General features: G+C 39.0%; 1 protein-coding gene and 1 pseudogene across 1 annotated transcript in view; one reads left to right on the plus strand and one right to left on the minus strand.

The window, feature by feature from the left end:
• Window positions 1-13,959, minus strand: part of DOCK3 (dedicator of cytokinesis 3) — a 682,478-nt gene that overhangs the window by 559,043 nt on the left and 109,476 nt on the right. The gene's annotated exons all lie outside the window — the stretch shown is intronic.
• Window positions 10,074-13,959, plus strand: part of LOC112618353 — a 29,944-nt pseudogene continuing 26,058 nt past the window's right edge.

Consider the following 13,959-nt stretch of genomic DNA (forward strand, 5'->3'; position numbering starts at 1 on the left):
TTGGGAGTTATACCTGATGTAAATGACGAGTTGATGGGTGCTGACGAGTTGATGGGTGCAGCACAGCAACATGGCACAAGTATACATATGTAACAAACCTGCACGTTATGCACATGTACCCTAGAACTTAAAGTATAATAATAATTTAAAAAAAAAAAAAAGAAAAAAGAAAAGGGTAAAAGGGGCCAGGTGCGGTGGCTCACGCCTGTAATCTCAGCACTTTGGGAGGCCGAGGCGGGCAGATCACAAGGTCAGGAGTTTGACCTCATATCTGACCAACATGGTGAATTCCGTCTCTACTAAAAATACAAAAATTAGCTGGGCATGGTGGCACACGCCTGTAATTCCAGCTACTCAGGAGGCTGAGGCAGGAGAATCACTTGAACCTGGGAGGCAGAGGTTACAGTGAGCAGAAACTGTGCCGCTGCACTCCAGCCTGGGCGACACAGCGAGACTCCATCTCAAAAAAAAAAGAAAAGGGTAAAAGGCTGCGCGCAGTGGCTCATGCCTGTAATCCCAGTACTTTGGGAGGCCAAGGCGGGCAGATCACTTGAGGTCAGGAGTTCGAGACCAGCCTGGCCAACATGGTGAAACCTTGTCTCTACTAAAAATACAAAAATTAGCAAGGTGTGGTGGCACACACCTGTAGTTCCAGCTATTCGGGAAGCTGAGGCCACGGAGGCAGAAGCTGCAGTGAGCCGAGATGGCACCACTGCACTCCAGTCTGGGTGACAGAGCGAGACTCCATCTCAAAAAAACACACACACACACAACAAAAAGGAGTGCATGTTTCAAACTCTAGGATAACCACTAACGGAAAAGCTGTAAAACCAGTAAGCTAATAGAGGACCCTAAATGAAATAATTAAAATGCTGAGTTAATTCAAGGTAAGTAAGAAAGGATAAGTTGAGAAACTAAGGAACAAAAAGAAAACAAGGACCAAGATGATACACTTACACTTAACTATATCAAACTGCAAAAGGACTAAATAATCCAGATTGCTAGATTAAACAAAAATAAACTCCCAAACTATAAGCTATAGGTTGGTGCAAAAGTAACTAGGGGTTTTGCTGTTACTTTCAATAGCAAAACCACAATTACTTTTGCACCATTCTAATATTTATATATGCTACAGACAGAATGTTTTGTGTTCCTCCTGCAAATTCGTATGTTGAAACCTAATCCCCAATATAAGCGTATCCAGACATCAAGCCTTTGAAAAGGTGATTGGATCATGAGAACAGGGCCCTTATGAAAGGAATTAATGACCTTACAAAAAAGACCCCAGAGATCTCACTTGCTCCTGTTTCATAGATGCAATATCTTCCTTTATCTCTCAGAGGATATTAATGGTAATCTTTCTTCACCCTGTGCAGTCTGTTTCCTACAAAGTGATTTTTCATTTTGGGGGACAGAATGGGAGATAGTTAAATACGGCCATCTTTCATGTTAGAGGCATCCTCAAATATCCTGTATCCTTGGTTGCCAGTTCATATTTAAGGCAAAGGAAATAAAAAGTTAACTGGAAGCTCCAAATAGTTGGGTGAAGCTTGATGACCTTATGGTTCACTGCACAGAGATCTCAGTGTATCATTTGTTGTGGAGACCCAGACTTCAACAGTATCAAGTGGGAAAAGTCAGGAGACAGAAAATATACCAATCATTCAAACAGGAAAAATTTACTATAAAGAAATATTAAATAGGTAAAAGATGGTAAACAACTGAAAATGGAAGAGAGCTCTAATATATAACGGAGGTAGCAACTACAGAAAGCAGCTGCCACATTTAAGGCTGAGGGAAAAGTAAACAAGGAAAAAAAAAAAAGGCTTACCAACTTACAAAAGGGGCCCCAAAAGGCTAAGATACAGATCTGTGAGGAAATGTTCGACTACTGCAGAAATATGCTATCCACTGACTGCTCAGTGAGAAAGGATGTTGCTGAAGGTCATGCATCAGAACAAAGACCACTGCTTGCCATGGGAAATACTGTGGGTATCAACTACTTGCAGAGCAGTCTGCCACTGTGATTAAAAAAAAAAAAAACCATGAAGAACCACATCCCTTCTTCCTAATAACCTCCCTACTGCACTCCTTTATTGGCAGTGACTAACATAGATTCAGCTGACAAAGAAAAAATGTATTTTGCAGAGTCCAGGGCCTTCCCCTTATCATGGATTGCCCACACAAAAGTCTTCTAGTCTCCTGCTTGAAAGGGGAAAGGACTGGCTGCCAGGATTTTGAGAGCCAAGTACAGGATGAAGGCTGTCAGTCTTCAATATTCAGTAGGCATACTGTCACTTAACCACCCCCCACCCAGTTTTAATATGGAACGGTTTTCTTCAACTGTGCATGAAATCTCCCAATCCAAGGATGCTCTATTTTAACCCTCCATCAAAAACAAACCTCAAAACTTCTACCAGGATGAGATAAGAGTGGCCATCAAATGAGATGAAGTAAAGGAGAACCACTTAAAAATATATTCATCCTCAGTTCTAAAGGTATCTGGTGCTAAAATTTACTATGCTTTTTGAGGATATGCTGTGTAAACAAGCATATTAGTTCTCAGCTATTCCTGCTACCACCTTGGGATTCGGCTATCTCAGCTCTACTAAGTGACAGTTCCTACTCTTTCAATGCCTTGCCAATTTCCTTGTCCTTATGGGTATATGACATTTTATAATCTCTGTATCTTCTTTTTTGTAGTGTTTCAGAGAGAAGCAAAGTTAAATACAGATATTCAATACTCCACTGTAACCCCAAAGCTTCCAAATATTATTTTCAACTTGGTAGCAAATTTTTATCCTTTGACAGTTTGTAAACTTACTCTGAGGGAAATTCCAAATATTTTTTATAAAAGCCCAATATTATTAAAATAATTATATAATCGGCCCAAGTGCCTGTTATAGGTACAACATTCCTCTAGATGTACATGCTATAACATTTGCTTTTAAATTGTTTCCTAATTTATGATATTTAATATTAAACAAAATTACAAGAAGGATTAAAGATTAATACAAAGATACATGTTCTTTTTTGAGTCCTAACACTAGCACTGAAACAAACGTAAGAGAAAAATTGGAATGAACACCAACCATGGCACAGATATAATCTTCCTAGTCATAGCTCAAAGGTTATTAGTTCATTTACCCACCTAAAATTTACATGGAAAAATAGCTATGTGGCAGAGGATAACTTGAGGCATCAGAAAGTCATGCTCACTGTCATAAATCATCCAAAACAGAGCTAGAAAAAGACCCTGGTCCATTATCCTCTCTACAAAGCCAATAATACATCCAGAAAAAGGTACACTAGGAAACGGCAGTGAACAGGCAAGACTTGGGAGCACAAGGAAAAGATACATATCAGTTTGAGTTGCCTGTGAGCCATTCATCAAAGGCCATGAAAGACTTAGGTTATCTACATCATTTTAACCCCTTAAAAAATTTGGTTTCAAATATGTACACAAAATCACAAAACAAATTACAACCCTCCTCTGCCTACCATAGGCTATCTTCAAGACCCAGGAGTAGGCAAAACATATTAATATAAACCTTCAAACCCTGAGGCTTCTTTTTCCAATAGCCCACAGTCTATTACTAACTTAGCAAACTCTTATATAATTCCCCATGAATGAAAAGCTTTCCAGCTGACCAGAGAGCTATAGTTCAAAGTTACCTCTATTGCTCATGTGTTCAAAAATAGAAAACCTCATAAATATGTTGTATTCATTTACTCACTTTTTAAAGTAGCCTAATAGGGTAAAGAGCAAACCCCATACAACCCAATAGACTAGTAGGGTAAAGAAACAGAAAACCTCATAAATATGTTGTATTCATTTATTCACTTTTTAAAGTAGCCTAGCAGGGTAAAGAGCAAGCCACATACAACTCAACAGACTTTGTAAATGGCTCTCAAAAAATACTGGTCTAGACTATCAGTGATCTTTCTAAACTTAAGTCACTCAGTGAGTTCCAAACAGCTTAATACTCAAGGCAGATTAAGAGAGTCCAAATACACCTTCTGTCATATATAACCTATGTTCTACTCAGCCACCTTTAGTTTCCTCAACTAAAAAATGGAGGTAGTAATATCTCACAAGACTACTGTGAGATTAGTTAAAATAATGAATGTATAATACCTACTAGTGGTACCTAGATTAGTTAAAATAATGAATGTATAATACCTACTACTGGTGCCTAGGACATGGTGGTTAATGAGCAAATGATAACTATTATAAAATTCCAATGTATTTTTAAAAATTAAGTTGCAAGTATAATGAAAAATCTGTCAAACGCATTTAAAAGTAATAGTGTTAAGTATTTAGAACTATATTTTAAAAATGTATGCTAAGTGTGCTGATTTCAAATTCTATGACAATATTCAAACATAAATCAGTTCCCAGAGCTAACAGAAATGAAGTCTTTATAACTACAAGAAACCTTTTTTCTTATCAAAAAGATGAAAATGTCAATTCTCCATATAATCTCATTAAAATTTGAAATGTTAAGTGTCATTAGTAAGTGGCAGGAATATATTTATCCACCAAAGTACAGTAGAGACTAATAAAAATGGTACCTAAGGCCAGGCACAGTGGCCCACGCCTGTAATCCCAGCATTTTAGGAGGTCAAGGCAGGGGTGATTGCTTGAGCCCAGGAGTATGGTACCAGCCTGGGCAACACAGCAAGACTCTACCAAAAAAATTTAAAAATTAGCTGGGCATGGTGGCACATGCCTGTAGTCCTAGCTATTCAGGAGACTAAAATGGGAGGATCATTTGAGCCCAGAAGTTTGAGGCTGCAGTGAGCTATGATTGAACCACTGCCCTCTAGCCTGGGTGACAGAGCAAAACCCTGACTCTAAAAAAAAAAAAAAAAAAGTATCCGAGCTAGAAATATCCTTATATCTTTATTGTATAATTTATCAATATCATTCTGACAATGTAATTCTATACCTAGAAAATCCTAGACTCTGTCAAAAGGCTCTAGGAAGTGATAAACAACTTAAGCAACGTTTCAGGATACAAAATTAATGTACAAAAATCAATAGCATTTCTATACACCAATAACATCTAAACTGAGTCAAATCAAGAACACAGTCCCACTTACAATAGCCACAAAAAAATAAAATAAAATAAAATACCTAGGAATATAGCTAACCAAGGAGGTAAAAGATCTCTACGAGGAGAACTACAAAATACGGCTGCAAGAAATCAGAGATGACATAAATAAATGCAAAAACATTCCATGCTCAGGAACTTAATCAATATTGTTAAAATGGCCATACTGCCCACAGCAATCTACAGATTCAACACTATTCCTATCAAACTATCGTCATTGTTCACAGAATTTAAAAAATAATTCTAAAATTCATATGGAATAAAAAAAGAGCCCAAATAGCCAAAGCAATCCTAAGCAAAAAGAACAAAGCCAGAAGCACTTCACTATCTGACTTCATACTATAAGGCTACAGTAACCAAAACAGCATGGTACTGGTACAAAAACAGACACAAAGATCAATGGAACAGAATAGAAAACTCAGAAATAAAGCTGTAAAACTGAGAAATAAAGCTCAGCTACAACTGTCTGATCTTCATCAAGGCTGACAAAAGCAATGGGGAAAGGACTCCCTATGCAATAAATGGCACTGGAATGGTTAGCAATATGCAGAAGAATGAAACTGGATGCTTATCTTTCACCATACATAAAAACTTACTCAAGATACATTACAGATTTAAATGTAAGACTTCAAACTATAAAAATCCTATAAGAAAACCTAGGAAATACCTTCTCGGCATTGGCCTTGGCAAAAACAAACTGTGGTTAAGTCTCCAAAGCAACCGCAACAAAAACAATTGACAAGTGGGACCTAATTAAAGAGCTTCTTCTGCACAGCAAAAACAAACAAACAAACAAAAATAATGAAAACTGTCAGCAAAATAAACAGACAACATACAGACTGGGAAAAAATATTTGCAAACTATGCATCTGACAAAGGACTAATATCCAGAGTCTACAAGGAACTTAAATCAATAAGCAAAAAACAACCCCATTAAAAAATGGCCAAAGGACATGAACAGACACTTCTCAAAAGACAACATACAAGCGGCCAACAAACATGAAAAAATGCTCATCATCACCACAACCACAATGAGATAGCATCTCACACCAGTCAGAATGGCTATTACTAAAAGCTTTAAAAAAAAAAAAAAAAAAATGCCAGCAAGACTGTGGAGAAAGGGGAACACTTATATACTTATTGATGGGAATGTAAATTGGTTCTGCCCCTGTGGGCAGCAGTCTGGTGATTTCTCAAAGAACTTAAGGCTACCATGTGACCCAGCAATCCCACTACTGAGTACATTTCCAAAAGAAAACAAATCATTCTACCAAAAAGACACATGTACGCGCATGTTTATCACTGCGCTATTCACAATAGCAAAGACATGGAATCAACCTGGGTTCCCATCACTGGTGGACTGGATAAAGAAAATGTGAAACATATATACCATGGAATACTATGCAGCCATAAAAAATAATGAAATCCAACAAAAGCCAAAATTGACAAATGGGATCTAATTAAACTAAAGAGCTTCTGCACAGCAAAAGAAACTACCATCAGAGTGAACAGCCAACCTACAGAATGGGAGAAAATTTCTGCAATCTACTCATCTGACAAAGGGCTAATATCCAGAACCTACAAAGAACTCAAACAAATTTACAAGAAAAAAACAAACAACCCCATCAAAAAGTGGGCAAGGGATATGAACAGACAGTTCTCAAAAGAAGACATTCATACAGCCAACAGACACATGAAAAAATGCTCGTCATCACTGGCCATCAGAGAAATGCAAATCAAAACCACAATGAGATACCATCTCACACCAGTTAGAATGGCGATCATTAAAAAGTCAGGAAACAACAGGTGCTGGAGAGGATGTGGAGAAATAGGAATACTTTTACACTGTTGGTGGGACTATAAACTAGTTCAACCATTATGGAAAACAGTATGGCGATTCCTCAAGGATCTAGAAGTACCATATGACCCAGCCATCCCATTACTGGGTATATACCCAAATGATTATAAATCATGCTGCTATAAAGACACATGCACACGTATGTTCATTGCAGCACTATTCACAATAGCAAAGACTTGGAATCAACCCAAATGTCCATCACTGACAGACTAGATTAAGAAAATGTGGCACATATACACCATGGAATACTATGCAGCCATAAAAAAGGATGAGTTTGTGCCTTTGTAAGGACATGGATGCAGCTGGAAACCATCATTCTCAGCAAACTATCACAAGAACAGAAAACCAAACACCGCATGTTCTCACTCATAGGTGGGAATTGAACAATGAGATCACTTGGACTCGGGAAGGGGAACATCACACACCGGGGCCTATTATGGGGAGGGGGGAGGGGGGAGGGATTGCATTGGGAGTTATACCTGATGTAAATGACGAGTTGATGGGTGCTGACGAGTTGATGGGTGCAGCACACCAACATGGCACAAGTATACATATGTAACAAACCTGCACATTATGCACATGTACCCTAGAACTTAAAGTATAATAATAATAATAATAATAATAATAATAATAATAATAATGAAATCATATCCTTTGTAGCAACATGGATGCAGCTGGAGGCTATTATCCTAAACAAATTAACACAGGAACAGAAAACCAAATACACATGTTCTCACTTATAAGTGTGAGACAGGAATTTGGCAGGACTGATTTCACAATGTACAGGTCACAAAGACCCCACTGATAAAAAATGAGATGTGATCGCTCCTACTTGTCACAGGGTGAACCCCAAAATTGGGGTTTAGCTGGGAGGCCATGTGGGTTCTCGGCTTCACACAGGAAGGAATTTAAGAGTGAGCCAACAGAGTAAAGTGAAAGCAAGTTTATTTTAAAAATAAAGGAATAAAAGAATGATTACTGTATAGACAGAGCAGCGGCATGGGCTGCCTGAGTATACTTATGGTTATTTCTTGATTATATGCTAAACAAGGAGTGGATTATTCATGAGTTTTTTGGGAAAGGGGTGGGGAGTTCTTGAACTGAGGCTTTCTCCCCCTTTCAGACATATACTGTAACTTCTAGATGTTGCCACGGCGTTTTTTGTTGTTGTTGTTTTTTATTTTAAGACGGAGTCTCGCTCTGTCACCCAAGTTGGAGTGCAGTGGTGCAATCTCAGGTCACCGCAATCTCCACCTCCCAGGCTCAAGCAATTCTCCTGCCTCAGCCCCCTGAGTAACTGGGATTACAGGCGTGCGCCACTATGCCTGGCTAATTTTTGTATTTTTAGTAGAGACGGGGTTTCGCCATGTGGGCCAGACTGGTCTCAAAACTCCTGACCTCAAGTGATCCACCTGCCCTGACTTCCCAAAGTGCTGGGATTACAGGCATGAGCCACTGTGCCCGGCCCACCATGGCCTTTATAAACTGTCATGGCACACTGGTGGGAGTGTTGTTTAACATGCTAATGCATTATAATTAGTGTATAATGAGAAATGAGGACAACTAGAGATTGCTTTTGTCGCCGTCTGGTTCTGGTGAGCTTTGACTGGCTTCTTTGGGATTACAGGCGTGAGCCACCATGCCACACCTAGATTCTGTTATTCTTAAAACTTTGGCTAATCTAAGGAATAATGTGTTCGATACACTTTAAAAGAGAAATCTGCTATCAAATACGTGTGAAACTATCTATGATTCAGAAAAAAGTCAGATTTACACTCTCCAGCTTGATGGTAGAAATGTTCTTACAAAAGAGCCAACATCAATGTTACTGCTACAGGCAGCACAGGAATGGGCAGCTAAGTCAAATCACACTAAGAGAACAAGAAAGAAGAGGTAGAAGGTAGAAATGCTCCAGGTAAACTGGAAGCTGGAATCAAGCAAAAAATCTATAGCAGAAGTACATGCAAGTGTCAAAGTCAAAGCATGATACAAAACTCAAGTCTAGATTAAGCTAGGACATGAGAAAGATGGCTTCAGGGAGCTATATGGAGAACAAACCAACAAACTGATGCAGTTTGGATCACTGGTACCAGTCTTCCAGCACAAAGCATTTATTTTAAAAAAACAAATAATATATCAATATTTAAGAGGATGTTTAAGCTAGCAATACTTAAGCTAGAGAATGAGCCCAGGAGGTGCCTATTAAGAAGAATCCTGGCTTAGAGGTGATGTAATGAAGACAAGGTACCTACTTGAATAGGCTCTTGAAACAAAGAGATTCTAACACTAATGAGGACAGGGAAAATGACATTAAATAACCAACAAACATCATGCAATGGTCTGAGGGCACCTGACTGCCACCACAAGCAATTTCTAACTACTCCAAACACCATCAACCTCTAAGACATGGTAAACTTCTCTTTCAAGGCAGTTCAATACCAAATAATTTCTAAAATCTTCCCTGCTCTTCTCCCCTCTCCCTTCCTGTCCCAGTGAAGCCAACAGCTCAGACCCTCAGTGTAGTATCCATAATACACTGCACTTGACTTCTATCTAACATGTTCAAATATAAAAATGTCTTCATATTTATATTCACCTATCACCCCAAGCCAACATGCACTCCTTGTAGGCAGACAGAGGAACTATAACATTATGTATCACCAGAGCCAGCCCAGCAAGGGTTTATACGCGGTAGGTATCAGACATCTGCCTAGAACAAAATAATTTAGATGACAGCAAACAAGAAGCACTTAAAACATTTGGAAGCGTAAGACTCAAAAGACAAATACTGAAATCTAAGCCCACATGCAGAGAAGTCAACAAGAGTCAATTCCCATTGTAAAACCCCAGAAAATATTAGGAATTCAAGGCATCAGACAATTCAGGAGGCCTGGGTATGGCATGGGTCTGATAACAAAAGAACTAGTTGACACTGTTCAAGAAAAACAATCAGAACTCTATGGTTCTTCCTCTATTCTGCCCACCAAGTAGGGCTAGACATGTGTCCACCACCAATCTGAAAAGAGAACAATCACTCCTAGAGAATTTGGACAAGTCAGGCTCAAGGTTCAGGGACCTAGGTTTTGCTGAGTATCAGGGATGGACACCAATCTGAAAACAGATTCCAACCCCTATTCCTATTGGGCAGCCAGGACAATGGCAGAGGCTTCTACCTCCATGCGTAATACTGAAGGATTAGTCAAGATAACTAGGTAAAGAGAAAAAGACAAGGATAGTAGCAGTTGGGCTGGGAGTGAGGCAAAACTTCAAATGAAATGAAAATGTCAAGGTAGCTAGCTAATCAAGTACTAGTATAAAGCCCTCTTCTCAGCCTCAAACTTGCAAAACTAACGCTCAGCAGCCATTTAAACAAAGCCTTTAGCACAAAGCACAAAAGTCAAAACAGAAAGATTTGAGGAAGACAGAAAAAGGAGACTCAGAGGAGAAAGAATCCAGCAAGTAGAAAAAAAAAAATAGTCCCAAAGAGAAAAAGTAGATTTACATCCATAAAGCAAGAACAATAAGTTATAACATTTAGATAGTGAGAAAACGCTCTTAGAAAACGAAAATATGGCCAGGTGCAATGGCTCACGCCTATAATCCCAGCACTTTAGGAAGCCACAGTGGGAGGATCACTTGAACCCAGGAGTTCAGGACTAGCCTGTGCAACACAGGGGGAACACTGTCTCCACAAAAAAAAAAAAAAAAAAAAAATCAATTAGCTGGCATGGTGGCTCATGCCTGCTGTCCCAGCTACTTAGGAGGCTGAGTTGGGCAAATGGCTTGAGCCTGGGAGGTTGAGACTGTGTCAGAGGCATGTGAACCAGAACAACTCCATCTTAAATAGCAGCTGGGTAAAATAAGGCTGAAATCTACTGAGCTACATTCCCAGACAGTTAAGGCATTCTAAGTCACAGGATGAGACAGGAAGTTGGTACAAAATACAGGTCACAAGAGTGACTTTTGGTTGTCCTCACTGCTACACTCTCACCAGTGCCATGATAGTTTACAAACGCCATGGCAATGTCAGGAAGTTACCCTATATGGTCTAAAAAGAGGAGGCATGAATAATCCACCCCTTGTTTGGCATATCATCAAGAAATAACCATAAAAATGCCAGCAGCTCTCTGGGCTGCTTAGTCTATGGAGTAGCCATTCTTTTATTCCTTTACTTTCCTAATAAACTTGCTTTCACTTGAGGGCGAGTCTATGGACTCGCCCTGAATTCTTTCTTGCACAAGATCCAAGAATCCTCTCTTGGGGTCTGGATTGGGACCCCTTTCCTGTAACAGCTGCAGTGAGCTGTGATCATGCCACTGCACTCCAGCCTGGGGCACAGGTCAGATCCCATCTCAAAGAAATAAAGAAGAAGGAAAAGAAATGAAAATAAAAGAAAGAAACAAAAATCCAATAGAAGCCTTGGAAGATATTACCTATATATACCAGAACAAAGAATAAAAAGATAAAAACAAAGAAAAGATTAGGAAAAAATGACAATTACAGACTCAGCCTAGATAGGAGAGGCACCATTCAAGTAACAGAAGTTACAAGAGGCCGGGCATGGTGGCTCACACCTGTAATCCCAGCACGCTCGGAGGCCAAGCGGGCAGATCACCCAAGGTCAGGAGTTCGAGACCAGACTGGACAACATGGTGGAAACCCCATCTCTACTAAAAATACAAAAATTAGGTAGGCATGTTGGCAAGCACCTGTAATCCCAGCTACTTGGGAGGCTGAGGCAGGAGAATCACTTGAACCTAGAAGGCAGAGGTGGCAGTGAGCCGAGATCACACCATTGCACTCCAGCCTGGGTGACAGCAAGATTGTCTCAAAAAAAAAAAAAAAAAAAAAAAGAGTTACAAGAACAGAAAAAAACATTAAGGGAGAAAATAATCCTAAAAACAATGAAAAAAAAAAAACTGAGAATGGAAAAACATTAGCTTCCAGACTGAGTACTCAGCACAAAAAAATAGTAAGGGGAAAAATAATACATATCTGTTAGACGAAATTATGAAAGGCCATTGTTTTGGACTGAGCTCTTGCACTAGGAGGTGCAACAGATCAACCAAATCAAAATGAAGTTACTCATGTTAAGTGCCACATAATCAAACTGAAACTTGAATGAAGCAGACAGATCTAAAAAAAAGACCAGTTTTTGCTGAACACAAGAGATTCCAGGCTACCTGAGTCAGTGTTTAATGAAAGTCCTCTCTGCTTTAACCCTTACAAAAAAGTAAGCTAACATTAACCAGTCAAGCGTTTTTTCTATTTTTCCATTTCTCTGTTCCGACTTTACAAAATGCACATTCTGCTACTGCCTAGTGGGAGCTCTCACTCTATTCTGTAGAACGAAGGCTACCCCAACTCATGACTCACAAATAAAGGCCAAAGAGATCTATAAGTAAATCTGTTGTAATTTTGTCTTTTGACATACCCAAAAGTATATCACAGTAAAGTGTCAGAATCCTGCAAATAAAAACAGTCTAAAAAGCTTCCAGGTAATAAAAGGATCAAAAATCAGAATGCCATCTTAATAATGCAACGCAGGCCGGGCACGGTGGCTCAAGCCTGTAATCCCGGCACTTTGGGAGGCCGAGACGGGCGGATCACGAGGTCAGGAGATTGAGACTATCCTGGCTTAATACGGTGAAACCCCATCTCTACTAAAAAATACAAAGAAAACTAGCCAGGCGAGGTGGCGGGCGCCTGTAGTCCCAGCTACTCGGGAGGCTGAGGCAGGAGAATGGCGTAAACTCGGGAGGCGGAGCTTGCAGTGAGCTGAGATCCGGCCACTGCACTCCAGCCTGGGCAACAAAGCGAGACTCCATCTCAAAAAAAAAAAAAAAAAAAAAAAAAAAAAAAACGCAACGCAAATGAAGCAATGCCTTGAAATGTAGGATAAATAATTCCCAACCTAGGAGTCCACACCCACTGAAATTATCAATAAAGCATGAGAGCAAAATAAAGATCTTTCAGGTATTCAAACACTCAAAAAAAAAAAAAAATGCCTTCCGTGACATTTTTTTCTTAGGAAACTCCCAGGGGATTTCCCAGAGGACAAAAATTAGAAAACTGACCAAGAAAAAGTTTAGAATAGGACCTAGGAAATAGAGAGGGTCCAACATGAAAAGAGACAAAGGTCAATTTCATGATTATGAAGTGAGGTACAAAAACCAAAATCCAAAACATCTGAATGGTCTAACAGTTTCATTTCCAGCAAAGAATTTGGGGAGAAATTGATAGGTACATGAAAAACTAGATAAATGAAAAAATAAGTTAAATATTAATTCCAAAGAAAACAAAAAGTAATACAAGATATAATCTTAAGATGCTATATAGCTAAGTTATGAATTAATCATAAGCCAAATACTAAATTAACCAAAAAAGGTAAATATATTGGAAGAATGAAAGGAGAAGTATGTTTGGAATAGGAAATAATAATAGAGCAGAAGTCCTGATTTATACTGCAGAGTGAATATATAAAAATAAAATGAGGCCGGGCACAGTGGCTCACACCTGTAATCCCAGCACTTTGTGAGGCCAAGGCAGGCAGATCACAAGGTCAAGAGATCGAGACCATCCTGGCCAAAGTGGTGAAACTCCGTCTCCACTAAAAACACAAAAATTAACTGGGCATGGTGGTACACACCTGCAATAAAATAAAATAAAAATGAAAAAAGTAAGAAATAGAAATATAAGCAAGTTATTTTAAAATATGAAAGTATATTCCAGCAGAAACAAGAAACTAAAAAAAAATTGACTTTTTAAATATAATTCTTTAAGATAAATAAAACTGAAAGAGAAAAGGCATTTTATATCCAGTTTTAACGCCTCTTCAAAAATCTATCATCCTGGACTGGATTATAGAACAGAAAAGAAACAGCAGTGAGCAAATTCAAACAAAGTCTATGGTTAAGTTCCTAATATTCCACCAGGCCAGGTGTGGTGGCTTATGCCTGTAAATCTCAACGCTTTAGGAGGCCAA

This window comes from Theropithecus gelada, chromosome 2 (assembly GCF_003255815.1).
Source record: "Theropithecus gelada isolate Dixy chromosome 2, Tgel_1.0, whole genome shotgun sequence".
Taxonomy (NCBI): Eukaryota; Metazoa; Chordata; class Mammalia; order Primates; family Cercopithecidae; genus Theropithecus; species Theropithecus gelada.